At 38.8% G+C, this 16216-nt stretch overlaps 1 non-coding gene across 1 annotated transcript; it reads right to left on the bottom strand.

Moving 5' to 3' along the window:
* Positions 1-785: 785 nt before the first annotated feature.
* Positions 786-894, bottom strand: LOC115833199. The gene has a single exon (XR_004028644.1). It is a non-coding gene; the product is annotated as a small nucleolar RNA U13 (small nucleolar RNA).
* Between the last annotated feature and the right edge of the window lie 15322 nt (positions 895-16216).

Genomic DNA, 16216 nt, shown 5'->3' with positions numbered 1-16216 from the left:
TCTTTCTGCAGCATCTTCAGTGAACCTTCCATTTCTTATTACTACTTGATGGAGCTTCACATGTTTTATGGGAGACTTCACAAAGTGCTGGAAACAACTTCCATGTGAGTGAGGAGTCAAGGTGGAGGCTTGTCCAGAAACCTCCACAAGTGAGTCTCATAAGGATGAGTGGTTTACAGTTTATCCTGAAACCCACCTCTCTCCCACATTAACTTAGAAGATACGTATTACCTCAAATCACTGTTAAGATTGTGATAGCTGATTGTGTTATCAATTAGGGTTGTAATGGTATCTGATACTTTCCCTACTATGTAGACAAAGCTGGTTTCATCCCTCCTCTAGCCTGTCTGGCTACTGGTATTAGACTGCTATGAAGTGTTTGAGCCAGGGATGGTGGTGTGTACCTGTAGTCCCAGCTACTCAGGAGGCTGTGGCAAAAGGATCACTTGAGGCTAGGGGTCCAAGGCTACAGGGAGTTATGATCACATCTGTGAATAGACACTCCATTCCAGCCTGGGTAACATAGTGACTCTCTCTCTCCCCCCTCCCCCCACCCGTGTGTGTGTGTGTGTGTGTGTGTGTGTGTGTGTTGTGTGTGTGTGTGTGTGTGTGTGTTTGGACAACCATCACTGACCAGATGTCATTTTGAACATCGGTACACTAGTTCCTTTTCAGGACCTATAAAATTGACCTACATCAAGAATAATATCTCTTGGAGATATAGGTTCATATTTCTTTTAACTAGAAAAGTTCCAGATACTTAATGTATTAATGGATTAATGAGTTCCCAGCAGAGTCATGTGCTGATCTGATGTCATAAGAAGGTTTGAGGCTGGCACATTTCACATATTTGTGTGAACACCCAATCATCATGCTCATGAACTACAAAAGGATCAGGGGCAAGGTTTTTGTTTTGTTTTGTTTTGTTTTGTTTTGTTTTTTGAGACAGAGTCTCGCTCTGTCACCCAGGCTGGAATGCAGTGGTGCGATCGGCTCACTGCAACCTCTGCCTTCCGGATTCAAGCGATTCTCCTGCCGCAGCCTCCCGAATAGTTGGGATTACAGGTGCCCACCACCACGCCTGGCTAATTTTTGTATTTTTAGTGGAGATGGAGTTTCGCCATGTTGGTCAGGCTGATCTCGAACGCCTGACCTCAGGTGATCCGCCCGCTTCAGCCTCCCAAAATGCTGGGATTACAGGCGTGAGCTACCGTGCCTGGCAGGGGTAAGGTTTTAAGGCTTGTTACTTTTGTGTTTGACGGGTACATAAAAAGGAGAGCCAACTCACATGTCTGAAGAAGAAAGAACAAGTCAACTACTGTTATATTGGGTTGACATGTGGTTAAGAACCGAGACTTGAAGGCAAAGCTTTTCAAGCACGAAGGAATGCACACATCACCTGGAAATCTTGTAAAAATTTACATAATGATTAAGTCAAGGGTAGAAGCACAGGGCCTGTGTTTCTAATATCACTAGTATTACCATTCTGCTGGCCCATGAATTCTACTTTGAGTAGCAAAATTCTGGAGTCTGATTATCTGGGTTCACGTCCTGGTTCTGGACTTTACCGAGCTGGGGACCTTGAGTAATTTAACCTTGAGTAACATGCCTCAGTTTCTTCATCTGTAAAATCTGAAATAATAATATTACCTACATCCATGGGTTTTTATAAGAATTAGTAGAATTAATATAGAGTAGCACTGAGAAGAGTGTCTGGCACATGGTGGATACTTGATAAATATTTGCTGGATGAATTTCCTAGCAGCAAAACAAGTGGGGAAAAAGGGGTCTGTGCTTTTGAACTCAACTCTTTTATGTTTCATCAAATAATTCACTAATCTTTCAGCTTCTAACTTGGTACCATTGATTGTCTTTGAGTTAACTCTGTAGAGTCCTAATTAGGATTTAAAAGAACAAGATGAAAAGCTTCTGCAGAAGGTAATGAGGAGTCCTAATTTCCCCTCCACCTAAGAGCAGGGAATGATCAAATTTATATTTAAGAAAATCACTCAGCAGAAGAGAGACAGAGAGAAGGAATTGGACAAGACTAGGGGTGGAAAGATAAGTTTACAGAATATTATAGTAGGCCAGAGAACATATTTAAAACCACCTGAGATTAAGACAGTGGAGACAGTTGAAAAGTGGAAAACAATACAAGCACAATTAAGGAGGTTGATTTGGCAAGACATGGCATTAAATAGTGGGCACAGCTAATGTTCAGGGAGAAGTGTGAGGATGTTTCCCAGTTTTCCAGCTTTGGTAAGAAGATAAAACTTGGGGAACATTTGCAGAGATAGAGAATAAAGGAGCAGGAATAAGTAAGAATAAAAGGGATGAATAAAATGAGAAGGGAAAAAGATGGTAATAAGACTAATTTTGGATATGTTAAAAGTGGTTGTGGGATAAATACCCATAGGCAATTAGAAATGAAATATGGAGTTGAGGAGACTTTACACGTTGGCCATAAGAATTTGGAAGTCATCAGCATTTGTGTATTAAGGCCCTGGAAATGAATGAGTCAGTCCAGGAGAGTATTAGCTGTAAGAAAAATTGGATACAAATTGAAGACCATAAGGAAGATGTAGAGAGAACAATGAAAGAGGTAGGAACAGAGCCAAAAGAGAGGGATGGCAGAAGGCTAGGGAGGAGAGTGCTTCAGCAATGAGGGAATGGTCAGCAGGGCCAAATTCCACAACACATCTATACTCTTGGGAACCAGTTCTTCCACTGTGACTCACTGAATCTGTCAACACCACATCGTTATTTTAATCCTTTGGGGACAAAGCCTAGTATCTTGGTTTGACTCATTCTGCTTCCTCATTCTCTATATTTAAGACACTAAAACTTCTTTTCCACTTTTTGATATCCATCCTTTACTAAGCCCAATTTTACATGCTAGTCCAAATACTCCTAGATGACACAAAAACTTTCTGTACTGTATGTTTTAGCTAGACCCAACTTCCTGAAACACCTTTTTCATTATGCCATATTTATTCTCTTCAAAACTTCTCTCTCTCTCTCTATATATATATGTGTGTGTGTGTGTGTGTGTGCATATGTGTGTATATATGTGTGTGTATATATATACATATATATTTTTTTCGAGGTGGAGTCTTGCTCTGTCACTCAGGTTGGAGTACAGTGGTGCAATCTTGGCTCACTGCAACCTTTGCCTCCCAGGTTCAAGTGATTCCTGTGCCTCAGCCTCCAGAGTAGCTGGGATTACAGGCGTGCGCCACCACGCCCAGCTAATTTTTGTATTTTTAGCAAAGACAGGGTTTCACCATGTTGGCCAGGCTGGTCTTGAACTCCTGACCTCAAGTGATCCACCTGCCTCAGCTTCGCAACGTGTTGGGATTACAGGTGTGAGCCACCACACCCAGCCAAATATGCATATATTTTATAATTTCAACTTTTATTTTAGATTCAAGTGATACATGTCCAGGTTTGTTACATAGGTATATTGTGTGATGCTGAGGTTTGGGGTATGAATGATCCTATCACCCATATAGTAAGAATAGTACCCAGTAGGTAGTTTTTCAGCCCTTTCTCCCCATCACTCCCTCTTCTAGTAATCGCCAGTGCCTATTATTCACATCTTTATGTCCATGTGTACCCAGTGTTTAGCTCCTACTTATTATAAGTCAGAACATGTGGTATTTAGTTTTCCATTACTGTGTTAATTTGTTTAGGATAATGGCCTCCAGCTGCATTCATGTTGCTGCAAAGGACAAGATTTCACTCTTTTTTAATGGCTGCATAGTATTCTATAGTTTATATGTGCTACATTTTCTTCATCCAATCTGTCATTGATGGGCACCTAGGTTGATTCCATGTCTTTTCTATTAAACTTCACAATATATTTTTTAACTTGGAACATTTGTTTTGTTTTGGAACATAAGCATCTATGTATTATCTAAGTAATAACTATGCATTTGAGTATAAGAAATGCCTAAGAATAATAAACACCAAATATAGGATAATGATTATCTCTGCTAAGGGAGAAATTAGTTATGATTATGGAACAAAACGCAGGAGATTTCAACTGCATTAATAGTGTTTTATTCCTAAGCTGGGTGTATTAGTCTGTTCTCATGCTGCTGATAAAGACATACATGAGACTGGGCAATTTGAAAAAGGAAAGAAGTTTATTGGACTTACAGTTCCACGTGGCTGGGGAGGCCTCACAATCATGGTGGAAGGTGAAAGACACATCTCATGTGGTGGCAGACAAAAGAAGAGAGCTTGTACAGGGAAACTCTCCTTTTTTAAAAACATCAGATCTTGTGAGACTTATTTACTATCAAGAGAACAGCAAAGGAAAGACCCGCCCCCATTATTCAATCACCTCCCACTGGGTCCCTCCCACAACACCTGGGAATTCAAGATGAGATTTGGGTGGGGACACAGCCTAACCATATCACTGGATAACAGGATCATAGGTTTAAGTTTCTGTACATCTAAATAATATGAAAAACTACAGTGGTTTAGAAACACTTTAAAATGACAGCACCCTAAAATGTAAGTTTGATGTCCTCTTAATCGGCGACCCTGCTCCTTGTCTCATCTTATTTTTTACAATTCCTTATTGCATTCTCTTCTGGGTTTTTCTTTTCAATGTTGTTCAAAAAGGTCTTTGTGAAGTGTATTGGTTTCCCTTCCTTCCGTCACAGTTTCCCTCTGCCAGGAATGTGCCTCCACTCAGTCAGGTCCTCCTGTCCAAGACCTTTGCAGTCCTTTACACTCACGAGCCTTTGTTGCTAACTTTTATTGGATATGATTTCTCAATCCTGTGAAATCTTGTGTGAGAGAGAGAGAGAGAAAGAGGGTGAGAGGGAGGGAGTGTGTGTGTGTGTGTGTGTGTGTGTGTGTGTGACATTCTTATGTATCACTTTTAAAGCTATTTATGTGAGATTTTTATTATTATAGAAAGTAGTTCAGCAGTTCTAACCCCATTTGCACATTACAATTATTGGGGGAGTGCTTTAAAAATATTAATGCCTAGGCCCCAACTCAAAGAGGTCCCACCTCAAACAGGCTTGAATGATAGAATTTTTAAAAAGCTTCCAAGGTGAGGCTAATAATACCACAGGTATAGTCTGATTATGTCTTAAAGGCCTGGGCCGCCTCTTCTTAGCCCTCTCTATAACAACACAGAATCACATATATAAATGAGAGTTATGGGCACGGGGAATATATGAATATGGGCTTAAAAGCCAATTATAGTCTGTGAAAGTAGGAAAAGCTAATAATCTTAAGAAACTGCTACAATATTCCTCTGCTATTATAATATACAAAAAAGTCCATTTAGCAGTAACTTGACCTCCAACAGTTCAGTGTCATGAGTATTTGGAAGCAAGTAACCTAAATACTCAAACATGAACAGCTGGACTGAAATTGACACTGACTGAAGTGAAGCTAAATACTGAGTTCAAGGAAGCAAGGCCATAAATAAGAGCTCTTAGTTACAATGTTTGACAGCTCATCCTTAGTCCCAGAAAGTATCAAGGCAGCAGTAGCTGAGCGTAAAGGGTATGGTGTGAAAAATATATGGCATTTAGTTAAAAAATGATCATACAGAGACGTTAAAAAATTGGCCAAGATATTATACAAATAGTGAGGAAAATGTAGACTCTCTTTTTAATTTTTTGAATTAAATTATAACTGTAAATAACTGGTATGTTACATTGCTCAGTAATGGCCAAATGGCATTTGAATGGGAAAACTTGTTTTATCTATGACAGTCATGATAAAATCACACACTTGCAATAATCTTGAAAGTGAGAATTAGATGATTACTGACATAATTGGAATTCCATCAGGAAAGAGGATGTGTGTTTAAACCAGTTCTTAAATAAACAGATAACAGTAGACAACTTTTAATGTCTCTTCCAATTTTTAGATATTTTAGTTATTTCTATTGACCTGTCTTCAAGCTCACTGATTCTTTCCATGGCCATGTTGAGTCTGCCGATGTGTGCATACCTCATTATTCAACATATCTGTTACAGTGTTTTTGATTTCTTGCATTTCCTTTTGATTCTTTCTTAGATTTTCTATCTCTCTGCTTGCATTAGTCATCTATTCTTGCACATTGTCTACTTTTTCCATTAGGACCTCTTAACATATTAATAATAATTTTTTAAAATTCTTTATCTGGTAATTCAAAAATCTGTCATATCTGGGTCTGGTTGTAATCCTTGTTTTACCTCTTCAAACTATGTGTTTTCTTGCTTTATCATCAGACCTTGTAATTTTGTATTGATAGGTGCAAATGACACATAGGAGTAATAGGAATTGAGAAAAAGCAGACCTTTAGCATGGAAATTTACGTTAACCATAAACGTTAAAAGGCTTAAATCTTCTAGTGCCCTTGTTTTTGTCTTCCCTCTCAGGCTCCCCTAAGTATGCCTCCTCAGAGAGAGTCTGCTCCCTGTGGCTCTTTCAGGTGCAGCCCACTATAATACTTTAGTTTTGTTGGTGTGTGTCTTAGTCTGTTTTGTGTTGCTTATAATAGAGTACTTGAAACTGGGTTATTTATAAAGAAAATGAATTTATTTCTTATCATTATGCAGGCTGAGAAGTCTGAGGTCAAGGGGCTGCATCTGATGAAAACCTTTTTTCTGGTGGGGACTCTCTGCAGAATCCCAAGATGGCACAGGCCATCTCATGGAAAGGGGACTGACCAAGTGTGCTCATTCAAATCTCTCTTTCTCTGTTTATAAAGCCACCAGTCCCACTCCCATGATAACCCATTAATCCATTCATTCATTAATGAATTCATCTACTCATAAGGACAGAGCCCTCATGACCCAATCACATCTCGAAGCCCCCACATCTCAATACTGCCACATTGGGGATTAAATTTCATCAAGCGTTTTGGAGGAGACAAATATTTAAACAACAGCAGTGTGGTATGGTATGGCAGAGTGGGGAGCATTCTCTAATCTTTTGATTAAATTTCAGTGTATCAGCGGTCCTTTGTCCTTGGACCATGACCTTCACAGGTGTTTCTCCAGCAGTATAGATTCTGCTACTCAGGCCTTCTACTCCCTCTCCTGGCTGCAACCTGTTTCCTTGAAGCTCCTACTCCAGCTGACCACGTCTCCACCTCATACTCCCTCACCTTACCCATTCTTTAGTAAAACAGCAATCCTGGAGCAGGTGCAGTAGGAAGAACTCCCTCCCACCAGCTGGGATAAGGTTCTGGTGAAGTTGTTTTTCCCGGAGAATAGGCTTATTTTATAACGATGCCTCTTCCTCTACCCCTGCCACACCCAGAGGAATCTTTGTTGGATCTTCATCGTGAGAACATGGTGGAGGTACTAGAAGCAAAGCCTATGAAATGTCCCTCAAGTCTCCAGCCCCCAGGAGTTTCTCACTGTTACCTTAGCCCATATTCAGCCTGAATCCATTTATCAACATTATCATTTCAGTGTTCCTTCCAGTTAAAACTCCCCTTGCTTTTGTTTCAGATAAGCAGGTCTCAGCTGTGTCTCCCGTCTCTTTAGATTTCTGACAACTTGCCCTGTGACCTCAGGTCTCTGAAGGGTTCAAGAAATGTTAATGTTCTATCTGACCAGTTTTTCCTTGTGAGGATAACAGTAATAAGTTCTAAGCTCTTTAATATCAGAGCAGAAACCAGAATTCTAACTAAACTACTTCTACTCATCATTTGTAAGCTTGTAGGCAGATGTAATAGTTAAATTCAAGATTTTAAAATATTTTATTACAGTTGCATTTCCTATCACTTAGCTATATTTTAAAACTTCAATTTTTTTTTTAGAAAAGTTGTTAGTGATAAATATTAGTGGAAGTTTAATGTTTAAATTTTGGGCAATTTTTTGTTGTTGACAGTTAACAGTTAAAATTGATTTTGGTTATTTAATTTATAGAGCAATTGCTTGTCAATTCATAAATATAGCAACCCCAATCTCTGTCATTTTGTAAAACCTTCCTTAGCTGTTACATTATTTGTATTCCCATTAATCAAGAGTAATGTTGGCTTTCATTTTATTCTATCAGTTTAGTTTGGGCATTAATATATTTCTTTTTATTATTATTATTATTATTATTATACTTTAAGTTTTAGGGTACGTGTGCACGATGTGCAGGTTTGTAACATATGTATCCATGTGCCATGTTGGTGTGCTGCACCCATTAACTCGTCATTTAGCATTAGGTATATCTCCTAATGCTGTCCCTCCCCCCTCCCCCCACCCCACAACAGTCCCCGGAGTGTGATGTTCCCCTTCCTGTGTCCATGTGTTCTCATTGTTCAATTCCCACCTATGAGTGAGAACATGCAGTGTTTGGTTTTTTGTCCTTGCGATAGTTTACTGAGAATGATGGTTTCATACTACAAACACCTCTACGCAAATAAACTAGAAAATCTAGAAGAAATGGATAAATTCCTCGACAAATGCACCCTCCCAAGACTAAACCAGGAAGAAGTTGAATCTCTGAATAGACCAATAACAGGCTCTGAAATTGTGGCAATAATCAATAGCTTACCAACCAAAAAGAATCTAGGACCTGATGGATTCACAGCCGAATTCTACCAGAGGTACAAGGAGGAACTGGTACCATTCCTTCTGAAACTATTCCAATTGATAGAAAAAGAGGGAATCCTCCCTAACACATTTTATGAGGCCAGCATCGTCCTGATACCAAAGCCTGGCAGAGACACAACCAAAAAAGAGAATTTCAGACCAATATCCTTGATGAACATTGATGCAAAAATCCTCAATAAAATACTGGCAAACCGAATCCAGCAACACATCAAAAAGCTTATACACCATGATCAAGTGTGCTTCATCCCTGGGATGCAAGGCTGGTTCAACATACGCAAATCAATAAATGTAATCCAGCATATAAACAGAACCAAAGACAAAAACCACATGATTATCTCAATAGATGCAGAAAAGGCCTTTGACAAAATTCAACAACAATTCGTGCTAAAAACTCTCTATAAATTAGGTATTGATGGGACGTATCTCAAAATAATAAGAACTATCTATGACAAACCCACAGCCAATATCATACTGAATGGGTAAAAACTGGAAGCATTCCCTTTGACAACTGGCACAAGACAGGGATGCCCTCTCTCACCACTCCTATTCAACATAGTGTTGGAAGTTCTGGCCAGGGCAACCATAGGCAGGGGCATTAGTGTATTTCTTGAAATAACTCATGACATCTGAAAACTCTGATCAAGTTCAGCATTCTGAACATTTATTTTGGTTAACTGACCTAAAATATTTTGAAAATAACATTTAGTGTCACGATCCTAGGATTATTTTGATTATTGAAGCTGCTTTGGTTTAAAGGGAAAGTATTGTTACAAATAAAGATAATTCAATTTTATTTTCTTTTTTGTTAGTACAAAGTGTCATTGATAGATGTAGTAACAAACCATCGACATTGTCCAAGTTTCAGTAATCCTTACTTTGGCATAGTATAATGAAGGTTTTCCTCATTTGAGCTGCTCTATAATAATTTGATATCTTGTCTCATTTTCCAGGCCAATTGTGGGTCAGAGATGAGACCCTTCATCTAAGGCTGTGGTTTCAATCAGCAAACACTGGGAAGAAAGATGCTTCTGTATGACTCAATAATCTTGATGGTTTCCTGAATTGTTCTATAAATTTAGGATCAAATAGAAATAAATTGAAATGGAGTTGTATTCTTAGCTGGGTCAAACCCTGAAATACTGTTGGCCAATGAAATAGGTAAATTATTTATTTTAGTGCTTCCGAATGCAGTTAATGAAGGATGAAAACTAATTAGTATTTCTTGTTTTTTCTAATGAAATGAAACTCTACTGAAAGGCTCAAACTATTTTATCCATCTGAGAATCCCACGGACAGGTATCTGACTTGCCTAAGAGAAGAGTTTGTCAGCTTTCCCTGAGATGGGTAAATCCTCCACTGTCTCACAACTATTTCACACATTCTCCTCTCTACAAAAGTCTCCAAAACCACTTCCCTGCTCCTTGTTCTTAACTGATGGCCTTGGTTCTTATTTCATGGAAAAATAAATAAAAATCTGCCAACTTGTACCTGTACTCATATACCCTATATTCTTTCCTGTAGTTAAAACTGATAGACTGTCCTTGGTCCTAAGGCTAAATACTCCTCTTGTGCACTGCTTCTCATCACTTCTCACCTGCTCAAGGACTTCACTCCTGCAATTGTGTCTTCTTTCTGCCATATAAAAAAAATTACAGTAAACTCATCTTGATTCCACATATCCTTCAGCACCATTTTCCATTTCTTTGCTACCCTTTACAGCTAAACCTCTGAAAAAGCACTGTCTCTACTAATTGTCTGCAATTTCTCTTTTCCCATAGTCTCCCAAACCTACTCTGATCTGCCTCCTGTCTCTTTCTCTCTGCAGGAACTGATTGTTCAAGATTGCCAATGACCTGCATGAAGCCAAATGCAATAACCAAACCTCAGTCCTATATTGCCTAACCTATAAACAATTTTTGAACCTCTAAACATGTTTGACACAAATGATCAAACACATTCCTTCTTGAAACACATCCTTTGCTCCAAGCCAGGATCTTCCTCACTCTTGATTCTCTTTCTATCTCATTGGCTGCTCCTTATCAATCTCTTTTGCAACCTCTGGTTCTTCCTTATCTGCATAATTTCTAAACCGGTTTGCCTCAGAGGCTTATTTTTCTCTTTATTCACTTACTAGGGAATTTTATTTAGCCCCATAGCTTTCATGCTATCTCTATAAAACTTCTAAAATTAATATCTGCCTATGCAGCAACTCCACATGGACATCTGATATGGTCTGGCTCTGTGTCCCCACCCAAAGCTCATCTTGAATTGTAATCCGAATTATAATTCCCACATGTTGGGGGAGGGACCTGGTGGGAGGTGATTAGATCATGGGGGTGGTGCCCCCATGCTGCTGTTCTCGTGATAGTGAGTGAGTTCTCAGAGATCTGATGGTTTTATCAGGGCCTTTCCCCCACTTTGCTCTGCCCTTCTCTTTCCTGCCACCATGTGAAGGACTTGTTTGCTTTCCCTTCTGTCAAGATTGTAAGTTTCCCGAGGCCTCCCCAGCTATGCTGAACTGCGAGTCAATTAAACTTCTTTCCTTTAGAAATTACCCAATCTCAGGTATGTCTTTATTAGCAGCATGAGAATGGACTAATATATCTATAAGCACCTCAAACATACATAAATTTTCCAGAACTGAAATTTTGATTAAACTTATTCCTCCCTAACCCTCTCCATTAGCACATTTGGATGTTACTATGGCCAGGTACCAGATCATAAATGCTGAAAAGCAAAAGGGGATTAAAAAATAATAGTTAGTATTTTAAAAAATATATCATCATATAATTTTCTCAGTGTGAACCGTATCTCTTTAACATTTATTTTATTTTTAGGGTACTGAGAATTCATACTAGTGGAAAACATAATGATTCTATTTAGTCATTTAAAGGATAATTTGGGCAGGGTGTGGCAGTGGATCTAGGAGAGAAAAGCTTTCTTTTTTTATTATACTTTAAGTTCTGGGATACAGGTTCAGAACGTGCAGTTATGTTACACAGGTATACACATGCCATGGTGGTTTGCTGCACCCATCAGCCTATCATTTACATCAGGTATTTCTCCCAATGCTAACCCTCCCCTAGCCCCCTATCCCATGACAGGCCCCAGTGTGTGATGTTCCCCTCCCTGTGTCCACGTGTTCTCAGTGTTCAACTCCCACTTTTGAGTGAAAACATGCGGTATTTGGTTTTCTGTTCCTGTGTTAGTTTGCTGAGAATGATGGTTTCCAGCTACATCCATGTCCCCGCAAAGGACAGGAACTCATCCTTTTTTATGGCTGCATAGTACTCCATGGTGTATATGTGCCACATTTTCTTTATCCAGTCTATCATTGATGGGCATTTGGATTGGTTCCAAGTCTTTGCTATTGTCAACAGTGCTGCAGTAAACATACATGTGCATGTGTCTTTATAGTAGAATGATTTATAATCCTTTGGGTATATACCCAGACATGTGCATATGTCTTTAGAGTAGAATGATTTATAATCCTCTGGGTTTATACCCAGTAGTGAGATTGCTGGGTCAAATGGTATTTCTGGTTCCAGATCCTTGAGGAATCACCCTGCTGTCTTCCACAATGACACTGTCTTCCAATGGTTGAACTAATTTACACTCCACTGTCTTCCAATGGTTGAACTAATTTACACTCCCACCAACAGTGTAAAAGCATTCCTATTCCTCCACATTCTCCCTAGCATCTGTTGTTTCCTGACTTTTTAATGATCACCATTGTAACTGGTATGAGATGGTATCTCATTGTGGTTTTGATTTGCATTTCTCTAATGACCAGTGATGATGAGCTGCTTTTCATGTTTGTTGGCCACATAAATGTCTTCTTTTGAGAAGCATCTGTTCATATCCTTCACCTACTTTTTGATGGGGTTGTTTGATTTTTTCTTGTAAATTTCCTTAACTTCTTTGTAGATTCTGAATATCAGCCCTTTGTTAGATGAGTAGATTGCAAATATTTTCTCCCATTCTGTAGGTTGCCTGTTCACTCTGATAATAGTTTGTTTTGGGGTGCTGAAGCTCTTTAGTTTAATTTGATCCCATTTGTCAATTTTGGCTTTTGTTGCCATTGCTTTTGGTGTTTTAGTCACGAAGTCTTTGTCCATGCCTATGTCCTGAATGGTATTGTCTATGTTTTCTTCTAGGGTTTTTATGGTTTTAGCTCTTAACATTTAAGTCTTTAATCCATCTTGAGTTAATTTTTGTATAAGGTGCAAGGAAGGGGTCCAGTTTCAGTTTTCTGCATATGGCTAACCAGTTTTCCCAACACCATTTAATAAATAGGGAATCCTTTCCCCATTGCTTGTTTTTGTCAGGTTTACCAAAGATCAGATGGTTGTAGATATGTGGTATTACTTCTGAAGGTTCTATTCTGTTCCATTGGTCTATATATCTGTTTTGTTACCAGTACCATGATGTTTTGGTTACTGTAGCCTTGTAGTATAGTTTGAAGTCAGGTAGTGTGATGTCTCCAGCTTTGTTCTTTTTGCTTAGTATTGTCTTGGCAATGTGGGCTCTTTTTTAGTTCCATATGAAATTTAAAGTAGTTTTTTTCTCATTCTGTGAAGAAAGTTAATGGTAGCTTGATGCGGATAGCACTGAATCTACAAACTACCTTGGATAGCATGGCCATTTTCAAGATATTGATTCTTCCTTTCCATGAGCATGGAAAGTTTTTCCATTTGTTTATGTCCTCTCTTATTTTCTTGAGCAATGGTTTGTAGTTCTCCTTGAAGAGGTCCTTCATATCCTTGCAAGTTGTATTCCTAGGTATTTTATTCTCTTTGTAGCAATTGTGAATGGGAGCTCACTTACGATTTGGCTCCCTGTTTGTCTATTATTGGTGTATAGGAATGCTTGTGATTTTTGCACATTGATTTTTGTATCCTCAGACTTGGCTGAAGTTGCTTATCAGCTTAAGGAGATTTTGGGCTGAGACGATGGGGTTTTCTAAATATGCAATCATGTCATCTGCAAACAGAGAAAATTTGACTTCCTTAGGAGAGAATAGCTTTCTAGAAGCCTGGACAATGTGCTGTGACATGGCGGTAGGGGGTGAAACAGGCAGGTTTGTTGCTTCCCTATTTTAAGATGGTCTGGAGAAAAAGGGCAAAAGCCCCTCACTCTAGTTCTAGCTGATCTAAATTCTCAGCCAATCAGTAATGAAAGACCCAAGAAGCTATTAACCAAAAGCTTCCACTTCAGGAGACAAGGGACTTCCAGGAGCCTTGTATATTTGGTAAGACTTAAACTCCAACCTGAACTTATCTCTTCCTCATTTTAATGCTAAAATTCACACCAAGTGATAGAGATTTAAATTCTTACTGCTACATATAACATACGAAGAAGCATGTTGAGCCACTGTGAAACCACTAGGAAAACCCTCGCTATACCTGCCATGACATAAATCTTCCCTATTGAAAGACCCTATAAAACTAACCCATACACTACCCTTGGGAGAAGCCCATTCCTCTTTCTTTCTGGGTGCTGGCTCCCTTGTGCACAAGCTGAAGTAAACTCTCCTTTGCTATTATGTTTGGTGATCTCTCTTGAGTTCTATCCTGGTAGACTGTAAGAACCCAAGGCAGATGTAACAGAAGTAGGAGTCTGGCTCTGGAGATATATATGTACTGTGGGCTGTGGGCTCAGTTAGGACCTGGGTTCCAAAATTCAGCTTAATGCAGGAGACTAGACCCTTTGGAGTTGGTTGTAGTTTTGTAGTAAAAGAAGTGAAAGTGAATAATACATTTTAGGTAGTGGGACAAAAATAAGTTGCTTCAGACAAAACCCTAACGATGATACTGCCTTCAAAGAGTATGATCTTAATAAGGAAAGCTTTGTGATGATTATGATGGTATCTCAAAGCAGTGGCAGCACCAGCCCCATCTACAACCCAGTGACCGAATCCTGCCACTGCTGCTGCAGTTGTTTCAACTAGAACAGCAGCTGTGGCTCAAGTCCCAGCCTCTGTCTTTGCTTTGCTTGTCACTTGTGTGGCTGTACCCATCACCCCAGCCTCAAAGACAGTATTTTCTGGACCTGCACCTAGTAGTGCGACTGAATAAGAGAAACTTGCAGAAAAGTCAGTGGGAACATCAGTGATTGGTAGCCCAATATCAACTGAGAGCTCCTTAGAAGATTTTTCTCTGGAAAACATTTTGAAGATGCATCAAGAACATTAATGACAGATTGACCTTATAAAAATAGGGTAATGAGATCATGTCAATATGTTATGAACAGGAACAAATAATTACAGCTCTCAAAACTAGTTTCAATAACCCTGGCAGAGCAGTAAAGTATCTTTTTTTTCTTTACCATGTATCTAAGAATTATTTCATTCCTACCAGACTTCAATTTTTAGAGATTTTTAGGTTTACAGAGTTATTGAGAAGAGTACAGAGAGTTCCCCTATACCTCTGCTACCCACCACAGGAGTTTCCCCTATCATTAACATCTTGCATTGGTGTGGTATATCTGTCGCTATTTGTGAAACAATATTAATATATCCATTATATTAACTAAAGTCTGTAGTTTAGTTTAGGGTTCACTTTTGGTGTTGTACCGTGCTGTGGGTTTTAACAAATGCATAATGTCATATAGTCACCATTATAATATCATACAGTTCACTTTTACTGCCCTAAAAGTCCTCTGTGCTCCATCTATTCATTCCTCCCTCAACTCCCTCCCTCTGACAAACACTGATCTTTTTACAGTTTCTGTAGTTTTGTCTTTTCCAGAATGTCATATAATTGGGATCATACAACATGTAGCCTTTCCAAACTGGTTTTTTTTTTTTTTTCACTTAGCAATAGGCTTTTGAGGTTCTCCATGTTGCTTGATACCTCATTTCTTTTTATCACTGAATAATATTCCATTTTATCAACATATCAGTTTGTTCATCTCTTCACCTATTGAAGGACATCTTGACAGTTTACAATTTTCATCAATTATGAAAAAAAGCTGCTATAAGTAATTATATGCAAGTTTTTGTGTGAACATGAGTTTTCAATGTATTGGGCCACATACTTAGGAGCACTATTGCTGAATTGTATGGTAAGACTAAAGTTTGGCTTTGTAAGAGACCACCAAGTTGTCTTTCAAAGTGCCATTTTGCATTCCCACAAGCAATGAAGGAGAGATCCTTGTGTACATTTGATTTTATCAGTGTTTTTGGATTTTTGCCATTCTAACAGGTGTGTAGTTGTATTTCGTTGTTTTAGTTTGCAATTCCTAATAACATATGATGTGGAGAACCTTTTCATATCCTTATTTGCCAGATGCACATCTTCTTTGGTGAAAAGTCTGTTCAGATTTTTAGCCTACTTTTTAATTGCATTGTCTATTTTTTTTATTGCTGAGTTTTAAGAATTCTTTGTATATTATGGGTGCAAGTCCTTTATCATATGTGTGTTTTGCATATATCTTCTCCCGGGCTGTGGCTTGTCTGCAAAATATCTTTTAATGGGAAGTCCTGGAAAAATAGAAAGGAAGGCTATAGTTGAACGCCCTTAAGTGGCTAGTACTGGACTCTTCCATCTTCACCAGAGGCCACAGCTGCAGCAACTACAGCAGCAACTTCTAGAGGATCTGCCTTTGAATTTTGATGGAATAAGCCTCAGTTTCAATACAGG

Source organism: Nomascus leucogenys, chromosome 25 (assembly GCF_006542625.1).
Source record: "Nomascus leucogenys isolate Asia chromosome 25, Asia_NLE_v1, whole genome shotgun sequence".
NCBI classification, from domain to species: Eukaryota; Metazoa; Chordata; class Mammalia; order Primates; family Hylobatidae; genus Nomascus; species Nomascus leucogenys.
The sequence above is the reverse complement of the archived record's forward strand: the minus strand, read 5'-3'. Positions and strand labels throughout refer to the sequence as shown.